This window comes from Ornithorhynchus anatinus, chromosome 8 (assembly GCF_004115215.2).
Source record: "Ornithorhynchus anatinus isolate Pmale09 chromosome 8, mOrnAna1.pri.v4, whole genome shotgun sequence".
In the NCBI taxonomy this organism is placed as follows: domain Eukaryota; kingdom Metazoa; phylum Chordata; class Mammalia; order Monotremata; family Ornithorhynchidae; genus Ornithorhynchus; species Ornithorhynchus anatinus.
The window spans coordinates 9,570,376-9,594,771 of NC_041735.1; positions in this window are offsets into that span (position 1 = coordinate 9,570,376).

Genomic DNA, 24,396 nt, shown 5'->3' on the forward strand with positions numbered 1-24,396 from the left:
ATATTACTTAGAATTCTTTGTGGGGGGAAAAGATTACTGGATATATGTTTTTACCAGTACTAGAACGTATTATCATTACTATTATTATTTAGCTGGACACGTAAGAATGCAAATAATTGATTTTTAAGTTTATTCACATCTCTCAAGCTGGAAAGAAGCACCTCTAGACCATCCAGTTTCTAAAAAAAAAACCCGATTGTCCACATTCAAATAAAAAAATCACCCACTGCAGTAGGCTATAACAACTTGGGGTATGCCTAGAAACAACTTCAGTTTTTATCATACAATGAAAAACTGGAAAGTCTCTAACCCATCCCTTTAGAAAAAAAACTAAACCCATCTCAGCCAGCCTGTTCCCATAATCTGCAATAGCCTCTGCCATGGGCTAATTAAATCCTGGACTGAGCATTGTATGTTTAGCCTGGCAAGAAGTTGTAAGATAAGAAACTGTTTGGATGTGACAGAGAAAACACATTTTTAAAGCTAGGAAGATGGAATTATAACAGAGCAATGTAAAAAGGAGAGAAATTATTCAGTATAAACTATGAAGGAATTTTATTGCCCAGCTAAGTTATAAATCAAGTTCTCTGTAAATGCAATAAAACAATTGTTTAGTCTGCATGATTCATACCACAAACCTAAGGATTCTGTGTTTTGATCTTATTGCCGCAATAAACTGTCTAGACAGCAATTAAATTGTTTTGCCTTCAGATGTTTGGAGTGCCATTGCCTCAGAACTGCACTCAGAAATACAAGGGCTCCTTACTTTAGTACTATTAATTATCAGGTTGAATGGTGACTATGGTTAGCACTAGAACTCTCTATAATTGTACATTTCCCGCTAGTGCTGCAGCTGACCTAGGGAATCACGTGATTTCTAATTAGTAGGAGAAAAAAAAACCCCTCACATCCAAGTATCTTTTAAAATGTACTTAATTTCTATAGCAAAGTTTTGGGAATAATGAGGCAAACAAGTCAGAGAAGGTCCCTGCGAAGGAATTCGTCAGAGAGGGTTTGCGAGCTCTTTTGAAATCTCGTCTGGAGGTACAATTTTGCCATTGTGTCTCAGTAATGAGTATTGTATCTTCCACAACTGGTTTATGTATTTGGTGAGTCTGATGTCACACACTGGGGAGACAGAGTAAAACAGAAAATGCAGCTTTTTTTTTTTTAATAGATGGGGATTAGGCAAAGCTTCTTGGAAGAGAATGGCAGAGAACTGAAGTGATTTGTATTAAAGTCTCACTGTTTAGAAAAGAGCCCTAGATGGGCAAGCTAAACTGAAGAAAAGTTCATACCTACTTCTTCAAGATGTAATTATTGCAAATTCAGTGTTTGATTTCCAAAAAACCACAGAGCCAGGTTCATTACCTGGACAGGGAAATGGGAAGAGTCAGTTGTTTCTCTTACTTCGACCATAGGCATAAGGGGTGCCACATAGATACGCGCTTAGAGCAGTTCTTGGCACATAGTAAGCGCTTAGCAAATACCATCATCATTATTATTATTAAAATGAGGGGTGTACAAGGAAATGGACACGAAACTAACAATTTTTTTCTGAAAAAAGGCGTGCACAAGAATTCACAATTCTCAGGGAACCTCCAGTGGGGCATAGGCTGTGTCTGATCTGATTACAGATCAGTGGTATTTACTGAGTGCTTACTGTGAGCACAGCGCTGTGCAGAGCACTATACTCAATTCTTGGGAGGATATGACACAGTAGAGTTGGTAGACATGATCCCTGCTCATTATCTTGTACCTACATCGGTACTTAGCACCATACAAGGCACTGAGTAAGTGCTTAATGAATACCACTGCCCTCCCAACAACAAGAAAAACAAAAACAAATAAAGTACAGATGGTTATCCAGGGAACTATATGATACTGACTAACCTCACAAAGTTCTTGTGAGGAATTGCTTCAGGCCAATAATCTCTAGGTTGACTGGAATGCTCCTCACCCTCCCCTCTAGTCTGTAAATTCCTTGTGGGCAGGGAATGTGTCTGTTTATTGTTATATTGTACTCTCCTAAGTGATTAGTACAGTGTTCTGCACACATTAAGTGCTCAGGAAATATGACTGACTGAATTATGAGGTGATGGAACCCGAACTGGCTAGATGTTGACATGCCTGACGTCCTCAAGCTCTGTGGTGGTTTGATGAATTTGGGAACTGCCAAGGATTAGGTAGCCTCAAGGTACTAGTACCTATTTTTTTAAATGATGTTTGTTAAGCTCTTACTCTGGGTCAGGCACTGTTCTAAAAGCTGAGATAGATACAAGGTAATAAGTTGGACACAGTCCATGTTCCACATGGGACTCACAGTCTTAATGCCATTTTAAACCTGAGGGAACTGAGGCCCAGAGAAGTGAAGTGAGCAGACAAGTGGTAGAGCCAGGATTAGAACCCAGGTCCTTCTGGCTCCCAGCCCATGATCTATCTACTAGTCCACTCTGCTTCTCACGCTGCTTCACCTAGTTTGGTGATCCCCACAACCTGAGAATCGGCTCAGCCTGATCCAGATCCCTTGAAAGACTAGCTGTTAGGGGTGCATGGGGATGTCTCTATTGTAGGTGGAGGATGTGGGGACTTCCTCTAAAGATTTAGTCTACATGGATTGGTCTTGTTCCAATGTCTTTGCTACAGGTTCCAGGCAATTACTGACAGACATTTACTCTCCCCCCTTCAAAGCCCTATTGAAGGCTCACCTCCTCCAAGAGGCCTTCCCTGACTAAGCCCTCCTTTCCTCTTTTCCCACTCCTTTCCGCATTGCCCTGACTTGTTCCCCTTATTCACTGTCCCTCCCAGTCCCAAAGGACTTATGTACACATCTGTAATTTATTTATTTGTTTACATTAATGTCTGTCTCCCCCTCTAGACTGTAAGCTTGTTGTGGACAGGGAATGTGTCTGTTTATTGTTTATATTGTACTCCCCTAAGCACTTAGTACAGGGCTTTGCACACAGTAAGCACTCAACATATATGACTGAATGAATGAATGAATGAGTTTCACCCCTGGACATGCCACCTGATAGAAGACTCGCTGGCCCAGTAATAGCCTCACTTGGGATTATTGTTGCCTGGATAGGTAGGGCTGAGTAGGGTAGGCAAGCAGTAACAGGAAGAAATGTTAGAAAATACTTCCTCTTAGCTTTCATACCCTCAGTGAGTCACAATAGTTTCATAAAAGTGGGGAAGACCCAGATGAACTTTGGTTCCCCTGAAACTCTGAAACCCAGTCAGTCAGTCATATTTATTGAGTGCGTCCTGTATCCGGACCACTGTACTAAGTGCTTGGGAGAGCATAATATAACAATAAACAGACACAGTCCCTGCCTATATCGAGTTCACAGTCTAGAATGGGAGCCAGGAAACAAACTGGAAACTGGCTCTCAATCAATCAATCCATCAATCAATAGTATTCATTCAGTGCTTACGTTGTGCGGAGCATTGAACTAAGTCCTTGGGAGAGTACAGTGCAATTGGAAGACATGACCCTGCCCTGAAGGAACTTAGAGTCTAGTGGAAGAAATATTGAAGGGACAGGAGAACCTGCTTTAAACTGGGTGTCTGACTTACCTTCAGAGAAGGAGGTGGGATACTTTTATCTCGGATTGATTGTCAAATGGAATTTTGAAAGGGGGAATCTCATGGGAACTGTAGGGTGTTCTCAGGAATTGAGATAATGAATTAGTATCTTTCTGAAAGTTGTGCTAATTGAGATTAGACAGTTCTCTATTCATCAGCTTTTAACTATATAGCCCTTCCTTTGTCTTTTCACCCCCTCATCTTTTCCTAGGCAGTTAATAGCTCACACATTTGGCTAGACTTTGTCTAACTCTGTGCCCACAGATATTGATCATTTGAAGGAGAAAGGCTAAAAGCTGGATTATTATATCGAGCTCCTTTGCAAGCAGAGAATGTCTCTTTTATTTCTGCTGTAGTCACCCCAAAATTTAGCACTCTCTGCACACATAATAGGTGCTCAATAAATGCTACTAATCGATTGATTGATGGATTAATTCTTTGCCCCAGGCTGACAGGTCCTGTTGTGCCTCTTGCTTTTTCACTTTCCCTTTGTGGACTGTCAGGTTCTTCCTCTGCCAAGGCAGAAGATGGATTCATTTGACCCCTATCAGATGGACACCGGCCCTTACCAAAATGGATAGTCTAATGATACCCTGATGGAGAAAAAAGGGGTTTCCATAGTGCCTGAATATTCCACGGGACAACAATGAAGCAGGAACTAGAGGCTATGGTTTGGTGGAACAGGAATGAAGAGGAGGGTTTTGGGGTAAGTGGAAATGAGATATGGGGAGAGAGGCAAAAGCAGAGTTTTGGAAATATTTCAAAGGGCTAGGAACACTAACTTAGATGGGGAAAGAACATAAAAGTGTGTGAAATGAAAGGGGATGGAGAAAAATTAAAGTCAGAACTGGGACAACTCTTTTTTTTTCATTTAATGGTAGAGTTTTGTAGGGGGGTTTTATGGTATTTGTTAAGTACTTAGGATGTGCCAGGCACTCTATTAAGTGCTGAGGTAGAAAAAAGCTGATCAGATTGGACACAGTCCCGATCCCACTTGGGGCTCACAGTTTTAATCCCCATTTTACAGGTGAGGTAAGTGAGGCACAAAGAAGTGAAGTTACTTGACCAGGGTCATACAGCAGTCAAGTGGCAGGGCTAGAATTAGAATCCAGGTCCTTCTGACTCCCAGGCCTGTGCTCTATCCATTATTCCACACTGCTTCTCTGATCTTTTGATCTCTGACTGAGCAAAACAGCCAAATCATTTAGCAGAAGAGACATCTGAGCAAGAAGGAGAAAGAATAGGATATGCCTGGAGCTCTTAGGTAACATTTGGTTTTTGGTTTAAGAGACTTACGGCTTTTGGGATGCAATTTCCTAAGTAGCGGGTTAGGAAATTTCCTCCCTTCATTTTTGCTGGACAGCTCCCTGGTTAGTCAAGTTTCATTTCATATTCTGGTTCTCTTTAGACCAACCTAAGCTCAACGTGATTCCCATAAATCTGCCTCCTGTGTTTTTGTCTGACTCTCCAGCAGTTTGGTAATATTCATTCAATAGTATTTATTGAGCGCTTACTATGTGCAGAGCACTGTACTAAGCGCTTGGGATGAACAAGTCGGCAACAGATAGAGACGGTCCCTGCCGTTTGACGGGCTTACAGTCTAATCGGGGGAGACGGACAGACAAGAACAATGGCAATAAACAGAGTCAAGGGGAAGAACATCTCGTAAAAACAATGGCAACTAAATAGAATCGAGGCGATGTACAATTCATTAACAAAATAAATAGGGTCACGAAAATATATACAGTCGAGCGGACGAGTACAGTGCTGTGGGGATGGGAAGGGAGAGGTGGAGGAGCAGAGGGAAAAGGGGAAAATGAGGGTTTAGCTGCGGAGAGGTAAAGGGGGGATGGCAGAGGGAGTAGAGGGGGAAGAGGAGCTCAGTCTGGGAACGCCTCTTGGAGGAGGTGATTTTTAAGTAAGGTTTTGAAGAGGGAAAGAGAATCAGTTTGGCGGAGGTGAGGAGGGAGGGCGTTCCAGGACCGCGGGAGGACGTGACCCGGGGGTCGAAGGCGGGATAGGCGAGACCGAGGGATGGTGAGGAGGTGGGCGGCAGAGGAGCGGAGCGTGCGGGGTGGGCGGTAGAAAGAGAGAAGGGAGGAGAGGTAGGAAGGGGCAAGGTGATGGAGAGCCTCGAAGCCTAGAGTGAGGAGTTTTTGTTTGGAGCGGAGGTCGATAGGCAACCACTGGAGTTGTTTAAGAAGGGGAGTGACATGCCCAGATCATTTCTGCAGGAAGATGAGCCGGGCAGCGGAGTGAAGAATAGACCGGAGCGGGGCAAGAGAGGAGGAAGGGAGGTCAGAGAGAAGGCGGACACGGTAGTCTAGCTGGGATATAACGAGAGCCCGTAACAGTAAGGTAGTCGTTTGGGTGGAGAGGAAAGGGCGGATCTTGGCGATATTGTAGAGGTGAAACCGGCAGGTCTCGGTAACGGATAGGATGTGTGGGGTGAACGAGAGAGACGAGTCAAGGATGACACCGAGATTGCGGGCCCGAGAGACGGGAAGGATGGTCGTGCCATCAACGGTGATAGAGAAGTCTGGGAGAGGACCGGGCTTGGGAGGGAAGATGAGGAGCTCAGTCTTGCTCATGTTGAGTTTTAGGTGGCGGGCCGACATCCAGGTGGAGACGTCCAGGAGGCGGGAGGAGATGCGAGCCCGAAGGGAGGGGGAGAGGACAGGGGCGGAGATGTAGATCTGCGTGTCATCTGCGTAGAGATGGTAGTCGAAGCCGTGAGAGCGAATGAGTTCACCGAGGGAGTGAGTGTAAATGGAGAACAGGAGAGGGCCGAGAACTGACCGTTGAGGAACTCCGACAGTTAAAGGATGGGAGGGGGAGGAGGCTCCAGCGAAGGAGACCGAGAATGACCGGCCAGAGAGGTAAGAGGAGAACCAGGAGAGGACAGAGTCCGTGAAGCCAAGGTGAGATAAGGTATGGAGGAGGAGGGGATGGTCGACAGTGTCAAAGGCAGCAGAGAGGTCAAGGAGGATCAGAATGGAGTAGGAGCCATTGGATTTGGCAAGAAGGAGGTCACGGGTGACCTTAGAGAGAGCAGTCTCGGTAGAGTGGAGGGGACGGAAGCCAGATCGGAGGGGGTCTAGGAAAGAATGGGAGTTAAGGAATTCTAAGCATCGATTGTAGATGACTCGTTCTAGGATTTTGGAAAGGAAGGGTAGTAGGGAGATAGGGCGATAACTGGAGGGGGAAGTGGGGTCAAGAGCGGGTTTTTTTAGGATGGGGGAGACGTGGGCATGTTTGAAGGCAGAGGGGAAGGAGCCCTTGGAGATTGAGTGGTTAAAAATAGAAGTTAAGGAAGGGAGGAGGGCAGGGGCGATGGTTTTAAGAAGGTGAGAGGGAATGGGGTCCGAGGCGCAGGTGGAGGGGGTGGCACTTGCGAGGAGGGAGGAGATCTCCTCTGAGGATACTGCAGGGAAGGATGGGAAAGTAGGGGAGAGGGTCGGTGGGGGGGAGGGGAGAGGCGGAGGGGTGACTTTGGGGAGCTCAGACCCGATCGTGTTGATTTTCGTGAGGAAATAGGTGGCCAGATCATTGGGGGTGAGAGATGGGGGAGGGGAAGGAACAGGGGGCCTAAGGAGAGAGTTAAAGGTCCGGAACAATCGGCGGGGGTGACGGGCATGGGTGTCGATGAGGGAGGAGAAGAAGCTTTGCCTGGCGGAGGAGAGGGCAGAGTTAAGGCAGGAAAGGATAAATTTGAAGTGTGTGAGGTCGGCTCGGTGCTTGGACTTTCGCCAGCGGCGCTCGGCAGCTCGAGCATAGGAGCGTAGGAGGCGGACGGAGGAGGTGATCCGGGGCCGTGGGTTAGTGGAGCGAGAGCGGCGGAGGGAAAGGGGGGCGAGAGAATCGAGATGAGTAGAGAGGGTGGAGTCGAGAGCGGAGACCCGATCGTCGAGAGTGGGAAGAGAGGACAGGGCGGCGAGGTGAGGAGAGATGCTATTGGAAAGACGGATGGGATCGAGAGAGCGGAGGTCTCTGAGGGGCAGTAGCGAAGATTTGCAGGGGGAGGGAGTGTGAGAGATGAGGCAGGTGAGAAGGTTATGGTCAGAGAGAGGGATTTCAGCGTCGGCGAGGGAGGAGATAGTGCAGCGGTAGGAGATGACGAGATCGAGGGTGTGACCGAGTCGGTGAGTGGGCGCGGTACGGTGGAGCAGGAGGTCGGCAGAGTCGAGGAGGGATAGCAGGCGGGCGGCAGAGGAGTCGTCGGGTACATCCGTATGGATGTTGAAGTCTCCGAGGATCAGAGTGGGCAGAGAGAAGGAGAGGAGGAAGGTGAGAAAGGGGTCAAGGTGGTCGAAGAAGTTGGAGGTGGGACCGGGAGGGCGGTAGATGACGGCGACAAGTAACTGGAGTGGGTGGTAGAGGCGAATGATATGGGCTTCGAAGGAGGGGAAGGAGAGGGAGGGGGGAGGAGGGATAGTGCGGAAGCGGCAACGGGGCGAGAGGAGGAAGCCGACGCCTCCTCCCTTACCGGTGAGTCTGGGGGAGTGGGAGAAGGAGAGGCCTCCGCCGGAGAGAGCGGCGGCGGAGACCGTGTCTTCGGGAGAGAGCCACGTTTCCGAAAGGGCGAGGAGGAGGAGAGAGCGGGAGAGGAAAAGGTCATGGACGAAAGGTAGCTTGCCTGTAATAGAGCGGGGGTTCCAGAGGCCACACTTGAAAGTAGCTGTGGGTGCAAGGGGGGGAGGGGGGGAAGGGCGGGGGGAGGGGAGGGTTTGGATGGGAAGGAGGCGGCGGGGCCCTGGACGGGGAGAGGGGGATGAGGGGTGGCGGTGGGACAAGAGGACTGGGATGGGGCGTGGGTGGGGAAGAGAGAAGGGGGAGGGGGTGAAGAGGGGGTTTGGTGGGGGGAAGAGTAGGGGGACGGGGAAGAGGGGTAGCGCTGGTAAAGTGGGGTTCTAGGGCGGGAGAGGGGAGGGGGGGAGGAGACAGAGGAGAGAGCGGGAAAGAGCTGAGCGAGAGAGGGGAAGGGGAAGGGGAAGGGGAGGATAGGAAGGGGCGGGAGGGGGGAGGGGGGGAGGAGGGACATGGCGAGGCCAGAGAGGTGGGTGGCAGCACTGACAACAATAAACAGTAATAAACGAAATTGGTAATATAGCAACATGATACGGTATGATACAATACAGTAGTGCTAATATAGCAACATGATACAGTATGATACAATATAGTCGTGTTAATAAAAGGGGCGATGATCAGGGTCGGGGGTAGACTCGATTAAGGGGCGACCTGATCAAATTCAAAGTCTGACAACAATAAACCTACCCCATTGGTGATCTGCTTTTTGCAGATAGAATTCTAGCAGATGGTCACCTCTGCCTGCCATTCAGAAGAATCTCCTCTTCGGGGAATAAAATGCTGCAAAGACCAGGACCGGACAAGGTCCGACATTCTTACCGGGAAACAGGGAAATACGGCTAAAATGTAACAGTATGGTCTTAACGCTAACTTGTGAGGAAGCTACTATGGCGATCAAAGCCTTGAAAAATGGCACGACATTTGGATCTGAAGACATGTTCTCAGAAATTGACAGACAAGTGGAGGGAAGGGGATCCTGACACTTGATTGTTACTCCCCATCTATTCCATCTCCTTCTTATCCTTATTTCACCAGATGTCAGCCTCTCAATTCACCTCAATCCCTTGGAAACTTCAAGACCTATGGAAATTACATAGACAATGCCTTTTCCACCTCCCTCCTTCCGTCACTCTCCTCAACCATCAAGGGTGTCGCGATGCCACATTGGAGAGCTCTGGTAGAAAGCACTGACTGTGGTCCAACTGATTAGAGAGAAAGAGAGTGCCAGCTGGGTGTAGTAGGAGAGAAATGATAGGGAACGATGAGTAAGTTTATGGAGTGCCCTAAAGCCAATGGTCAGTCGTTTCTGTTTAATGCAGGGACGAATCAAAAACAGAAGGTTTTTGAGCAGTGGAAAGACATGTGCAGAATGAAGAAGCACTGCGTAGTGAATTGAGCATGGCCCTGAGAGTCAGAAGATCATGGGTTCATTCATTCAATAGTATTTATTGAGCGCTTACTATGTGCAGAGCACTGTACTAAGCGCTTGGAATGAACAAGTCGGCAAAAGATAGAGACAGTCCCTGCCCTTTGACGGGTTTACAGTCTAATCGGGGGAGACGGACAGACAAGATAATCCTGGCCCTGCCATTTGTCTGCTATGTGACCTTGGGCAAGTCCACTTCACTTCTCAGTGCCTCAGTAACCTCATCCGTAAAATGAGGATTAATACCGTGAGCCCGATGTGGGACAGGGACAATGTCCAACCCAATTTGCTCATATTCCCCCCTCCATGTTTAGTACAATCCCTGGAAAGTGGTAAGCACTTAATAAATACCACGATTATTATTATTATTATTAGGCAGATGATCCAGGAGGCAGAGTGCAGGGTGGACTGGAGAGGGAAGAGGAGGATGGGAGATTAGTGAGGAGGCTGATAAGAGTAGTCAAATTGGGATAGTTTGAGATCCTGACCCTAGGGTAGTTGGCCATTTTGCCCCCTAAGTAGATATTCTTCATATTAGAAGATCACAGTATTGAAGGTGAAATCTTCACTAGACTAAGGGAAAACTCCACGGTAGGATTTTGATTTCCTCATAAAGAAAGATGGTCTTCTCAGTATCTTTTAAAAGCCCCTTTTCATTTTCTGAACATTCTTAGTATATTAGCAGTTTGTGGGAGAGTGGAAATGATTTTCCCAGAGACGATTAGTTAACACTAAACTGATTTTCACTACTGGCTTTGACAACATGAACATCTGCCCCAGGAATGATTTTCATGTGCTATGCAAATATCCCCGCAAAGTAGATAATCCAATTATGTAGGTGTTAATTAAGCATCTGGACTCCTCAGAGTACTAATGGCAAAAACTGCTGCTTTCTGATTGAACTATAGAAAACACAAACATCAAGGAAAGTTCTTTTGTGTCTGTAAAGCATATGTTAACTACGATATTGGTCACCAGACCTCATCAGTGGAATGCTGTGAATGATTTAATGACTGTTACATTAGCCATAATTGCCAAGAATTATTTAAAATGGGTGTGATGTTTCTGCCCTAGCTGACATGCTGGGTTTTGGGGTTTTTTTAAATCACCTTAAAATGGTTATTTTAGTTTAGCCCCTTGTATCAGGCCAGATTGTTCGACAAAAATGCAGAAGGGTGGGAAAGGTTGGAACGGGGCAGGGAAGGAGGAAAAAGTAGAGGTCGAGTGAGATTTTGCTTTGAGTATTCAGGGTTTAACTGCTTTTTAAACTCATGAACTGTTCGCCCTCCACCACCACACACTCGTGATACAATTCATGCTGCCAAGCACACATTAATCTGGAGTACATGAAGCAGAACCTATGGTTGTCTAAGGGGACCTACCAAGTCACAGTCTGAGACAAAAGGAAAACGATACCTGAAGCACACATTACTTTGCATATGGATGACAGTGAATCTCTTTGGGGAAGTGGAATTCCTTCTTCAGCCAAATGATTCACCCACTTCTGTGGATCCAAGCTTCAATTCTGGTTGTAGTTACGTTTAGGTTTTATGTTGAACAAAATACCAGATGCTTCTTACGGATCACCCAAGCAGCTCCTGCAGCCCTGAATTCTGGGTTGGGGGAGATGGCCTAATTTTAAGTTAGTTCACATGGGTGATATTTCATAATAGTTATGGGACTATATTTTGGGTCTGAAACAGGACCGGCATCCCTTTTCTAGCAAACAGCTTCAGATTCAGAGTGGGACAGCCTAAAAATGTCTACCAGGTTTGGAAGATGAAACTCAACTCTTGGGGTTTCTTCTCTCCAAGGTCAAGCTCAGGGAAATTCCCTGAATCCATTTCTCAGGTCCTAAATGAAACCCAGGTGCTTTTCTCTCACTAGACTCACCAACGTTTATAGACTTGAAAAAAAAAAGATGTCTTTCATGAATATATCTGGCTTCTAGAAGTTGTCAATATCACTGTCCCTGGGAGCCACAAAAAGTCAGACTTTGAAAGCTCAGGAAATTATCCATCAGAGGAGCAAACCACTCAAAATGTCTGTGTTTTCTTGACAAGCTATGTAAAGCTAGCCCTATCTGATCCTGGATGTGCTCCGCCTTCTTCCTCTTCCCCAGCATTCCATGACTTTCAGCCTTTCCCAGCCATTCTTCCACACCCCCCACCCTTCCCCAGTGCTTCATCCTGCATCCCTCCCACTCCAAATCCACTCCCGTGGCTTCTATTTCTCCCTCCAAAGTGCCAGTGCAATATAACCCTTTGCCATCACAGCCGGAGTCCTGGCAGCCGCTGCGCACACGGGCTCCCCAACTCCCTCCCGCGTGCCCCACCCGCCTTCCACAGCTACAGAGTTGGTGGCCAAGGCTGGGCCTGATTTGGATCTGATCTGATCTGATGGGGTGACATCAAGTATGCAAAGGGGAAACTCGGTATATTGTATTCTGCCAAGTGCTCAGTACAGTGCTCTGCACAATGTAAGTGCTCAATAAATGTGATTGATTGATTGACAGAGCCTTCTTCTCATGTTACCACCACTGCTCTCCCCCCATCCTAAGGTGATCCAGGCTGGGCCTTGATTCCCTAACCTTATGACTCTGGGGAGGGGCCAGGTTGGCTAAGTAGCAGTAAGAGTGAGATCCACTGGAGCTATAAAAAAAAAAGTTACACAAATAGATTTAAAATATGGCATGAGGGTGGGGGAACTGGGGAGACTGAGGGAGAGAATCTACAAAACCCATGGAAATGGGGAAACCTAGGAAAGATGGGGAGAAACTGCCTCTCTGGTGAATTTGCTAAAGTGGAGACAAAAGCTTCCACATTTTGAGCTCTGCACACACTAAACGCTCAATAAAAAGCAGCTTGGCATAGTGGCCTGGGAGTCAGAAGGTCATGAGTTCTAATCCCAACTCCTCCACTTGTCTCCTCCACTTGTCTGCTGTGTGACCTTGAGCAAGTCACTTCACTTCTCTGTGCCTCAGTTACCTCATCTTGTAAAATGGGAATTGAGACTGTGAGCCGCACGTGAGACAGGGACTGTGTCCAGTCTAATTTGTTTGTATCTGCCCCAGCCTTAGTACAGTGCCTGGCACATAGTAAGGGCTTAACTAATACCACTATAATTATTACGGTTACATAGTAAAGATTACATAGTAAAGATTGATGCCTCACCTGGACATGAAATTAGACATTTTCAGAAGAACCAAAGGAACAGACCACCAGTGCCAGAGATCCAAAGTAAGAGAACAGAATGAGAATCAATTAATAAATCAGTGGTATTTATTGAACGTTTACTGAATGCAGAACACCGTACTAAAGACTTGGGAGAGTATAATACAACAGAGTTGGTAGACATGTTTTCTGCTTGCAATCAGCCTGTATTCTAGAAAATTTACAGATAAGAAAACTGAGACACAGTGAAGCGAAGTGTTTTCCCTGAAGTCACAAAGTAGGCAAGTGACAGAACCAGGATTAGAACCATGTACATATCTGTAATTTTAAGTATTTGTATTGATGTCTGTCTCCCCCACTCTAGACTGTAAACTCATTGTGGGCAGGTAATATTACTGTTGATTGTTGTATTGTACCTTCCCAAGCACTCAGTACAGTGGTCTGCTCGAAGTAAGCGCTCGATACATACGAGTGAATGAATTAGATTCCCTGACTTCCAGGCCTGCGCTGTTTCCGTTAGCCCTGAAGAAGAAAGAGGATCCTTAGGGGGTTCTGCTCTGTCAGCTCCCCACTTTTTCTCCTCTCCTGGCTTCCCCATTCTCTTATGGTCACAGTTCCCACTTGTTCTTGCTAACGCTCCACTTAATACATGTCACCATGGTTGGTAAGGGCAAAACTAATGGTGGCGGGCAGGGAACCAGTTTAGGGGGTAGCTTGGGGTGGAGCGTGGGAGTGAAACCTGGCCCGGAACCATCAACTGGTAGGCCGAGAGGTAGTGCCACGGGGACAGCTGCACTTTCATTGCAAAAAAGCCACAGATGGCTCAAGGGCCAAGGTGTGCCCCACTTCCTCTTCCTCTTCCCTCTGCCCTCCTACTATCGAAACTCTAAAAACAGCTATGACAATAATAGTAGCGACGTGAAGTAAGAGAGTCGTTTCTGTGCGCTGCACGGGCTATTTGTCTGGGGCCTTGGAGAAACCCTCTAATCACTTAACACATACATACGACTCTGTCCGCACTATGCAAAACCACACTGGTTTCCCAAAATAAATCCTGATGCAAACATGCCCTGCTTCCTTTCCCCTCCAAATGGAGATTGGGAAATAGCAAAATTGGTTGTAGTATTTCAAAATTGGGCTGAAAATGTGGGTTTCCACTTGGGTAGATAAGGTGGGTTACAATGCCTCTCAAGATGGCTGCTTTTCTCACCTTTGGCCAGCCTAACTGGGTTCTGAGTTTCCCCACAATGACAGTAATCAATAATAACTGTGGTATTTGTTAAGCACTTACAATGGGTGAAGCACCCTGCTAAGCTCTGGGGTAAATTCAATACATTCAGATCAGACAGTTTCTCCCATATGGGGCTAATAGTCTAAGAGTGAGGGAGAATAGATATTCAATCTCCATTTTGTAGAAGAGGAAACTGAGGCTCAGAGAAATGACTTGTCCAAGATATTTGGAATCGTACAGGGCTCTGTCTTCAAGGAGCCTGCCTGACGGGGAGGCAGATGAACCCAAATCCTTTCCTGCCTTAGAGAAGGGAGGGACAAAGTCATGTTTCAAAGAAAAAGTTACCTTTTAAGGTCTTTACACATTCAAATTAATCTGAGCTCACAAGCATGGGAGGCAAAGCTGGTGAAATGACACGATCGAGTGGAAGGAACCGGTCCTTGGAGACAGAGGACCTGGGTTTTAATCCCAGCTTTGCCACTGGCCTGCTGTGTGACCTTGGAGAGGTCACTTAACTTCTCTGTGCTTCAGGTTCCTCATCTGTAAAATGGGGATTAAATCCTACTCCCTCCTATTTAGACTGTGAGCCCCATGTGGGACAAGGACTATGTCCAACCTGAGTATCTTCTGTCCATCCCTGTGCTTAGTCCAGTGTCTGGCACACAGGAAGCTCTTAACAAATACCATTTTAAAAAAAGTGAAAGGGCCATTGACTGTTCTTGGTCACCTGCCTTGGAGCTTTGAAAAATCACAGACAGACCCCACAATAGCACTTGCCCTTTACCACATACCACTCCAGCTAGCCTCAGCTAGCCCACTGGCAACCTTCTCTGTCCCACCCAGTTTCCTGTTAGAACTGTGAGAATTCCTAAGATCAGGTTTACAAAGGGCTTCATCCACCATGAAAAAAAACAAAAACCACTTCAAAAATGGCATGATTTAAGGGGTGAGAGAGTTTCAGAGCTATCTACTGCAACTAAGGAAGCAATTCATCTAAAGGAATTTATTATTTCCCATCGCCATGCCTGGGGTTACGTGGAAAGTATCCTCCTCTCCGAAGAGTTATAATTAATATCCTACTTCAGAAGCTTCCAGTCTCTGTCAGCCACTGGGTTCCTGATTTCCAGAGCTCATCCCTGGTTGGCAACAGATGGCTTTCCTAGCTGTCCCCAGCTCAGGCAGAGAGATGTTCAACGGACACCTGTGGCAATGAGCAGAAACTTCATGCTTCAAAAAGAAACCACATAAAGAGTGATAACTGTAAGGCAGTGACGTTTCTGGTTTTTAAAATGATTTTTGTTGCAGTTGCTATGTCCGCACTACGCTCTTGTGGCTTCACCCCAGGCAGTGAACTAAGCCTATGCTTTAACTGATAGCATAGGAGCTTCTTATTGTGGGCGAGGATTGTGTCTACCCAAGTGTTTAGTACAGTGAGCACCCAATAAATACCACTGATTGATTAATTAAGACTCAGAGCAAATATCCCTCTTCTGGTATTTTCTAGTTCAACAAACTTCATTCATGCGTATTCACATTCACTTTGCGCATAGTAAGCGCTCAATAAATAGCACTGATGGATTGATTGATTCATGTATCTGGGCACACCCACACATAATCAATCCATCAATCCATAATTCTTGCCCACAGATAACTCACAGTAACACACATAGGCACTGAATGTGCATAGATCAGATCATTCTGAGTGCATGGTTTCTTGTCTATAGTTCCTTCCTATTAAGCCATGGCTACACCACACTTCTCTCTACCTTGGCAGTTTCTCCTCACGAATCCTCTCCCAATTTTGTGTATTTCAGGGAGAGTCTCTGGTCCTGTATTTCTCCCCAGATCTCCTAATTTTTGTTTTGGGCTTTTAACTGGATTTCAGAATTTTGTAATGTGATCTTTTTAGTCTTGAGTTAGGTCTAAATTTAATTTCAGGGACATAAGGGCAAATCTACTGAATCAAGTGCCAAGTTATGTCATTTCTGGCAGTTCCCTCTAAGAAAAAAAACAATGACTATCCAAGATAGATCTAAGAGGAGGAAGAGGACGAAGAAAAATAGGAGGAGAAGTAGGAGAAGGAAGAGGAGAAAGAGATGGGGGAAGATAAAGTAATTTGTGCTGGGTTATGAATATTGTGAAGAAATCTAACTTCTTTTTAAAAATAAAACTGCCCTTGGGCCATATATGTACATAAGGGTTACCCTCAGACAGAAAGGTAATATATATATATATACAATATAACAATAAGCAAACACATTCCCTGCCCATAACGAGTATACAATCTAAAAGTCCAGTTGAAAGTTCAAGAAATGGTTGTCATTTCAGGCCCAGCTCCAACGAGAGCTCCTTCCCCAGGGGCACTTTCTCGATTGAGGAAGTCTCTGAATTTTAAAAACTAGCTCTCACCTCACAGGTCAGTCCTCCTTAGAGAGGATATCAAAGAGCAAGGTTCTTCCTCTAACTAAAATATAGCGAAATCCTCATTTTCCTTACTGGCTTGTTTCCCAAAGTGAATGACAACCTAGGGGATTGTGGGATGATTGTTTCATTGTTGAGTAGCTGCTTGGCCACCATCCTTTTCTCTTTTGGAGCAGACAGAATGAGAGTGGCTGGCTGGACGTAAAGGAGTAAATATCCAGTTTCATTTGCAACTCTCCTTTTCTTCCTCCCAAGATCTAATTGGCTACATTAAAGTCTTAGAGTTTGAATAACGATTATGTTGCTCTCTTCATTTGCTTCTTGATAATGGGCTTCACTTCTTTGATTATGGTCTGATTCTAAAATGCTCGTTTTCAGCAGTAGCATTTACTGATCGAGCCCTGCCAAGATAATAATAATAATAATAATGATGGTATTTGTTAAGCACTTACTATGTGCCAAGCACTGTTCTAAGCGCTGGGGTAGATACAAGGTAAGCAGGTTGTCCCATGTGGGGGTCACTGTTTTAATCCCCATTTTTCAGAGGAGATAACTGAGGCACAGAGAAGTTAAGTGGCTTGCCCAAGGTCACACAGCAGACAAGTGGGATTAGAACCGAGTCCTCTGACTCCCAAAGAAGTGCTCTTTCCACTAAGCCATGCTGCTTCCCACATCGGTCGTCTGGCCCATTCTGATGATCATGTCTTGGGTCCATGGCATCTTGAAATAGCCAGGTATAGTGGGGTTAAGAAAGGGGTCCAGGTTTTATTTCTGGGGAACACAGCTGAACAGATTATAGTGTAATGGTTGGTACACATGTGACGGTTCTATAGCCTACAGAAAAAAACCCTTATGTGAGAAAGTTCAGCAGCTCCCTAGCTGCAATACTATACACGGTCTCCAAAGCAGAGGTGCCATCTTTGCATTTTGAGCATGGGGACAAAAAGGAGGCAAGGATTTGGGGAAAGGTCAGACTTTAGAGAGCTAATAGGTCAGAAAGCCACCATTTGGGGTCTTTCAGCCCCGACTGGAAGCTTGTCGTGGATCTGGGATGAGTTATGTCCGGAAGTCTAGATCAAAAAGCTACTGGGACATTCTCCCCCATTGCCCCTGGGGTGTGAGCATCCATGGTCCCAAGATCCTTTGTCCTCAGTGGCCCTAAAAGGGAGTTAGAAGTTCTCTGTGGAGGGTTTGAGGGGGATGTATTTGGATTTGGCCTGACCTGATCCACTGGCTCAATACCTGTAGGACCCGTGAGAGCTGATTTGAGGCTGTGCAGGATTTTCCTTGGCAGACCAAACTGCATAATGAATATGAAACTCTCCATTTTTGGCCCAAGCCACCCCCCTCCCCACCTCTCCACCCCAAACTTCCCTCCAGTCCAATAATACATTTCCTTTCATGATGAAATGAAATTCCATGAATCCTAATGCAGAACCTTCACTTCATTTGGTTGATGCCTAGTCAGTAGTATTTATTCACCCAATCAATTGCATTTATTGAACTCTTCCTGTGTGCAGAGCACTGTGCTAAGCACTTAGAAGAGTACAACATAACAGACACATTCCCTGCCCATGAGCTGACAGTCTAGAGGACTATTGAGCACTTACTCTGTGCAGAGCACTGTACTAAGCACTTGGGTTCATCCCGTATAGTCTAATAATAATAATGATCAGATTTGTTAGGCGCTTACTATGTGCCAAGCACTATTCTAAGTGCTGGGGTAGATACAAGGTAATCAGGTTGTCCCACGTGGGGCTCACAGTTTTAATTCCCATTTTACAGATGAGGTAACTGAGGCCCAGAGAAGTTAAGTGACTTGCCCAAAGTCACACAGCTGACAAGTGGCACAACCAGGATTAGAACCCATGACCTCTGACTCTCAAGCCCATGCTCTTCCCACTAAGCCATGCTGCTTCTCAGTCTACTGTATCACCTGTCCAATACGGATATGGCACCGAACACTTTTAAATCCAGTAACCGGGCTTGCAGTCCTTGCACAAGTTTGATCTTTGGAAACCACTGTTCCTTCCTTTCTTTTTTCTCAGCTGCCAAATGAGTTGATTCTATAGTTTTGATTCTGGGCAAAATCCCACTGAAATGAAATGGCCATCAAAGCCACCCAGATTTTGTTGGCTCTAAAGTTAAATCTGAAATAACTAGATACACCCCAATGATCACTGTGCAGCCCACTTTTCATCACTTAGAATACACCTAAAAATAGATTGTAGAATAATCTCAGGCTGCTCACTAGTTGGTCTCAAATGGCAGACGCTAATCATAAAAAAAAAAAAAAAAATTGGCAGTTGCCACAAAGTTTACTGCTTAACCATTTTTAATAGTCTGAAACGGTAGGACTTAATATGAAAATTCTCAGCCTGAAAATCAAATTAACATGCTGTAAATCTGAAAATAGGTGTAAAATATATGACCAGTATAAAATATGAAAATAAATATTCTTATATGAGAGAAAATCTGTTTTACAGGACTTAGGAGCTGCTGCTATTACTGACTCTTTTGCAGCCATAAATATTTTATGACAAAGGACAATATTAAGGAAAATAAACACTCAATCTGAACACCTGGATGAAGCACCTTGAAAAGGCAATTTTAGCAGTCCCCTCTCTAGCCCAGCCTCATTTCTTCACTTCCATAAGCAGGAAAACTGTTGGTTGAGCCATCCGGTTGGCAAATAATAGCAGAAAGCTAAGTAAATTTGCTTCCTGGTAATTATTTTTGTGAAATCACTGAATTAAGCATTAAAGGAATACTAGTGGGGATGGGGCTTTAGTATAACAGTGTAATTTTAGGGGAACTGAAAAAGGGACCCAACCCTTCTTATATTTTCATATTAGAAGAAAACATATTTCCTAGGAAAGCTTTCAACTCAAAGTTCCTCCCAAAAGAATCTTTCTCCAGAACCTTTCTCCATCATTCGTTCTCCTTTTTGGCAATCCTTGCTTTTCATATAGAGCCTTAAATCAAAAACTCAGGAAAATTCAAAAGCCTAAAGAACCTGAGAAATAGTTCTCGTTTTAAAAACTATTCATGAAGGATGAGAAAAGTCAAGCAAACCTTGGGATCTGGAGTTTTTCTCATATATACCAGAAATTTCCAGAGATTTTACTGTCAGATCGTTAATGTTAGTGGACACTCTTAAGTGCAGTTCCAAAATTGGAAGGTACTAGATAAAAGTTATTTACCTTCTAATACTAAATTATACACCCTGGAGTAGATAACAAAAATCTTGTGAAGAATTGTTGTAAATCATACAAAACTCCTAAAAGTGCTCTTGTAATTTGAGAACTTAGCATGTTGATGTCTGTTTAAAAGCATGTTCCAGTATTTACCAGAGGCTAGAAAATCAAGAATTACAACCTGTCAGCCTCTTTCTATCACGCTTCCTTCCGCTTCGTGTCACTTAGGTGCCCTTCCTTTCCTCCACACCTCTATGGAGATCTTCCGGTCACCAGCCACTGTTCTCCATGGACTTGGACACAATGGGGTCAACTCTTCATTCTAGCATGGGGAGATGGGTGAAGTGGGGAGAGGGGTTGAATTTGTATGAAACTCTCTGCCCCACCCCTGTAAAGGTCACGGAGACAACCTAGAGAATACGAAGGAATCAGAGATACTAGAAGGTATCATTAATTGGGTTCTGATATCTGATTAATAATAATGTTGGTATTTGTTAAGCATTTACCATGTGCAGAGCACTGTTAGAAGCACTGGGGGAGAGACAGGGTAATCAGGTTGTCCCGCGTGAGGCTCACAGTTAATCCTCATTTTACAGATGAGGGAACCGAGGCACAGAGAAGTTAAGTGACTTGCCTACAGTCACACAGCTGACAAGGGGCAGAGCCGGAATTCAAACCCATGACCTCTGACTCACAAGCCCAGGCTCTTTCCACTGAGCCAAGCTAATATGTGGCCCCTCTAGGTATCTTACAAACCTGCACCTGAGATGGGGTGGTCTTTTCCCTCTCTAGAGCTATAAACTCTCTGTGGTCACGGGAACACGTCTACCAGTTCTGTTGTACTGTTCTCTCCCAAACGCTTAATACGGTACTCTGCACACGGTAAGCACTCAGTAAATACAATTGATAAATTGATTGATTTCAGCGTTTTGGCATTTCAAAGTGAGGGTGTGTGATCAAGGTTTTGTGCCATTTTGACTCCATCCGCAGCAAAATAATCCTGATGAACGAGCGATGTGGTGCTTAAAGATGGCTCTTTCCTTTCTGGGGATCAATGTGAATTGTAAGATCTGTTCAAGGACTAACGAATCTAAGTTATAGTGTTGTCAATGAGTCCAATAATAGCCCTTCCACAGGCCAACTATAATCACCATTTAGTCCCCACGCGGAGCTATATAATATGACTTCTGAATGAACCTGAATCAATACGATTAGAACAAATCCATTTTATTGAACTCTCCCAGCCGCTTAGTACAGTGCTCTGCACATGGTAAGTGCTCAACAAATAAGATTGATGATTCCTATATATAAAGTCTAGCAGAAAATCACTGCTGTAGATCTGGGGCAGTAACAATTATGGTGACAGAAAATGATGCTCATTCTACTTCTGTTTCCTAATAATCTATTTAGCCTGGGGAAATAGAAGTTGTTAAAAAAATGCAGGAGCAAGCTTTGGTAACATTTTTATATCTTTTCACAAGGAAGGTAAAAGTTAAAATGGATAGAAGAGAAAGACCTCGGTGTCTTACAAAAGTGAGCATGTACCAACAATGCGGTGTTGCTGTAGCGGAGATTTACAAAGAAAGGAAGAGTATAATCTGAAAGGATAACAGGACTTTTTCCCTCCACTAAGGAATGGACTTGGATCCCATAATCTTGTGGGGCCTTTCATCCTTTCTTTTCTATGGTTCTTTTAAAACTTTATTAGAAATTTAGAAGCCTACCACCCCAACTTCTAGCAAGGTTGTGACAGTTTGGACAAAGTACAGTTTGTTTGGAGGATTCAGGAGGCTGAGGACTACTCCCTCCCAGCCCTGATGTCCTGCTATTTTTGTTATTGTTGTTGAATGGTTGTTTTCACTTAATTTATCCCATTAATTCTTTAATCAATTGATCATATTTGTTGCACCTACTGCTTGTAGAAAACTACTAAGCACTTATGAGAGGACAATAGAATTAGTAGACAAAATCCCTGCCCTCAAGAAGCTTCTATTCTCCACATTTGTCCACCACTTAATTTCTAGATCGTGAGTCTTTTATGGTCCAGGGACTAGGTGTGAATTAATATCCTTGTCCATTTGTTTAGAGTTTAGTACAGTGCTAAATAAGTCTCATAAAAAAGTCACATTAATTCATTCATTCAATAGTATTTATTGAGCGCTTACTATGTGCAGAGCACTGTACTAAGCGCTTGGAATGAACAAGTCGGCAACAGATAGAGACAGTCCCTGCCGTTTGACGGGCTTACGGTCTAATCGATGAAAGCATATTCATTTTGTGAATCATTCGCTCCCAAATGCTTAGTACAGTGCCCTGCACACAGTAAATGCTCAATAAATATAGTCGATGGCTTGATTGGTATTAAGTGCTCATTGCATGCAGAGCGCAGTACTGAGTGCTTAGGAGAATAATAATAATAATAATGTTGGTATTTGTTAAGCGCTTACTATGTGCCGAGCACTGTTCTAAGCGCTGGGGTAGACATAGGGGAATCAGGTTGTCCCACGTGGGGCTCACAGTCTTAATCCCCATTTTACAGATGAGGGAACTGAGGCACAGAGAAGTTAAGTGACTTGCCCACAGTCACACAGCCGACAAGTGGCAGAGCTGGGATTCGAACTCATGAGCCCTGACTCCAAAGCCCGTGCTCTTTCCACTGAGCCACGCTGCTTCTCAAGAATGCATTGACAGAGTTGGCAGACTCTATCCCTGCCCACGAGGAACTTGCAGTCTATATGGGTCTCACTAATATCGCAAGATTGAAGCTCCCAAAACACTAAATTTGGCCATCATTCATGTATTCACTAAGCATTTTTGTTAGGATGTCGTCAGGGACCTAGGGAACTTCTGTCCCACAACACCAGCCTGCTTGGATGCAACGCGCCACGTGCTGGAGGAATCAGCTGGAGAGAGCATGTGTACAAGGCTCAGCGGAGGACAAAATCAACATTAAACCCCGGGTTTTCCATAAAGTGGGGTTTTGTGAGAATACAATCCTCACACTATAGGAGAACTGGGTATTCTTCCCTTCCCCCCAGTCACACACTGAATGGTTTTAAACCCACTCCATTAGCCCTCTCCCAGTTAAGAGATTGGACCTAAAAGGAAGAGGGGCAGCTGTCCTTGGGCCTGTCTTAAATAGCCAGGGAAAGGGTCGCAGATCATTCCAGCTGCTCAGAATTGCCTACTAATTGGTATGTAGTGGTCAGGTCTCAGAAGACTAGCTTCCAGAAGGGATAATTCTGATCGGTGTGGACCCTTTCACTATATTTCTTTGTCGGAAGGATCTAATCAAATATGCAAATGCTTCCTTTTCGAGGTGAGGGTTTCTTTCATTCAGTCCACCTTCATTCACTCCAACCGCAAATTTAAGGAGGTAGAGATGTTGTTTAAACCCCGGGGAAGGACAAAAGAAAATCCCATGGTCCAAGCTTACCTCTGATACTGACTCTCCTCTTAGGCAGGGTACTTGGTTTTTACTTTGTTCCAGAAGATACAATTTACATGGCAAAATTGACTTGTTTGGCTCAACTCTTCAAAGATGAAAAGTATTGCTAGGTGTGTAGACTCCAAGAATGCATCAGAATTCACCTTGCTCTAGATTTATTTTTGGCACCTCCTTAGATATCTTTAAATCTGTCAGAATATGATGTTGCTTTGGACCTTTATTTGTCTTCAACTCTGTTTTCCAATTATATATGAATATTATCCAATCAAGAAATTGCTGAAATCACCGACAGAATTAGGTGAGACATAGCATGACAATATAATTTAATGGCTAAAATTCAATGAAGACCCATCACTCCCTCTCAATATTGAATTTAGTAGAGGATCATTAGAGAGAGCGTGGTTAAGCTTTAAGAAAGTGGTCTACTGTTTTCCTTTACAAGTACAGTTAATAAAACCAGCCTGAAGTAGATTGCAAAGACTTAAAGGTTTGCCTTTTTCTTAAAATGGCTCATCGTCCACGCTTAAATCCAAGGTCTCTGCCTTTGCTGGCAAACATCTGATTGTTATTTCATCACCCCGGGCTGGTAGTAACACATCTCTCTGCCTGCATTTTGTTTTCAAAGGGAGACTAGAGCTGAGCGCTGCACATCTGTGTGATGTGCTAATCTTTGGGAACGCCCGCCTCCCAACTTTTCCCATCGTGTAGAAATCAATCCTTCTGGCTCAGATGAGACAGCGGTAACTATTTACATTGTAATGGTATCTTGACCAGAGGAGTTCAGTAACACAGGATCGATTATATCTGAGAACTAAAACATCAAGCAAGTGAGAAGCGAGGATGAGCTATTCCACAGGTATTTCCACACCCAAACCCAATCTAAATTTTTAGCCATTTTGGTGAAATTGTCATTTCCCTCTCCTCCTGAGCAGTTCTAACGTGGAAACGTTTCTTGCTTAAGGCAGGAAGGCACAAGGTATAGGATTTCTAGAATTTGCCAAAGAATGCTCCCGGGGACGCCCAATTCTGAGATTAAATTTAGCACAATGCACTTATTACTTCAGCCAAAGCCACTCAGGGATTTAAATGGAGAGACTTCCTAGAACTAAAGATCTTCCTTTCTGAAGAACTGTGTCAGGAAGGGATTGCATCAAGGATCATAAATTGTCCTTTGGCCTTTCAACACTTTACGGTCTCCCATGCAGCCCCAACAATAGAATGGGGAATGACTCTTAACAGCTCATTAAGGTTGTTTTTACCAAATGCTAATAATAAAAAGAAACACTAAAAGCCTGTCTCATTTTTATTCAGAAGACCCTACTGCA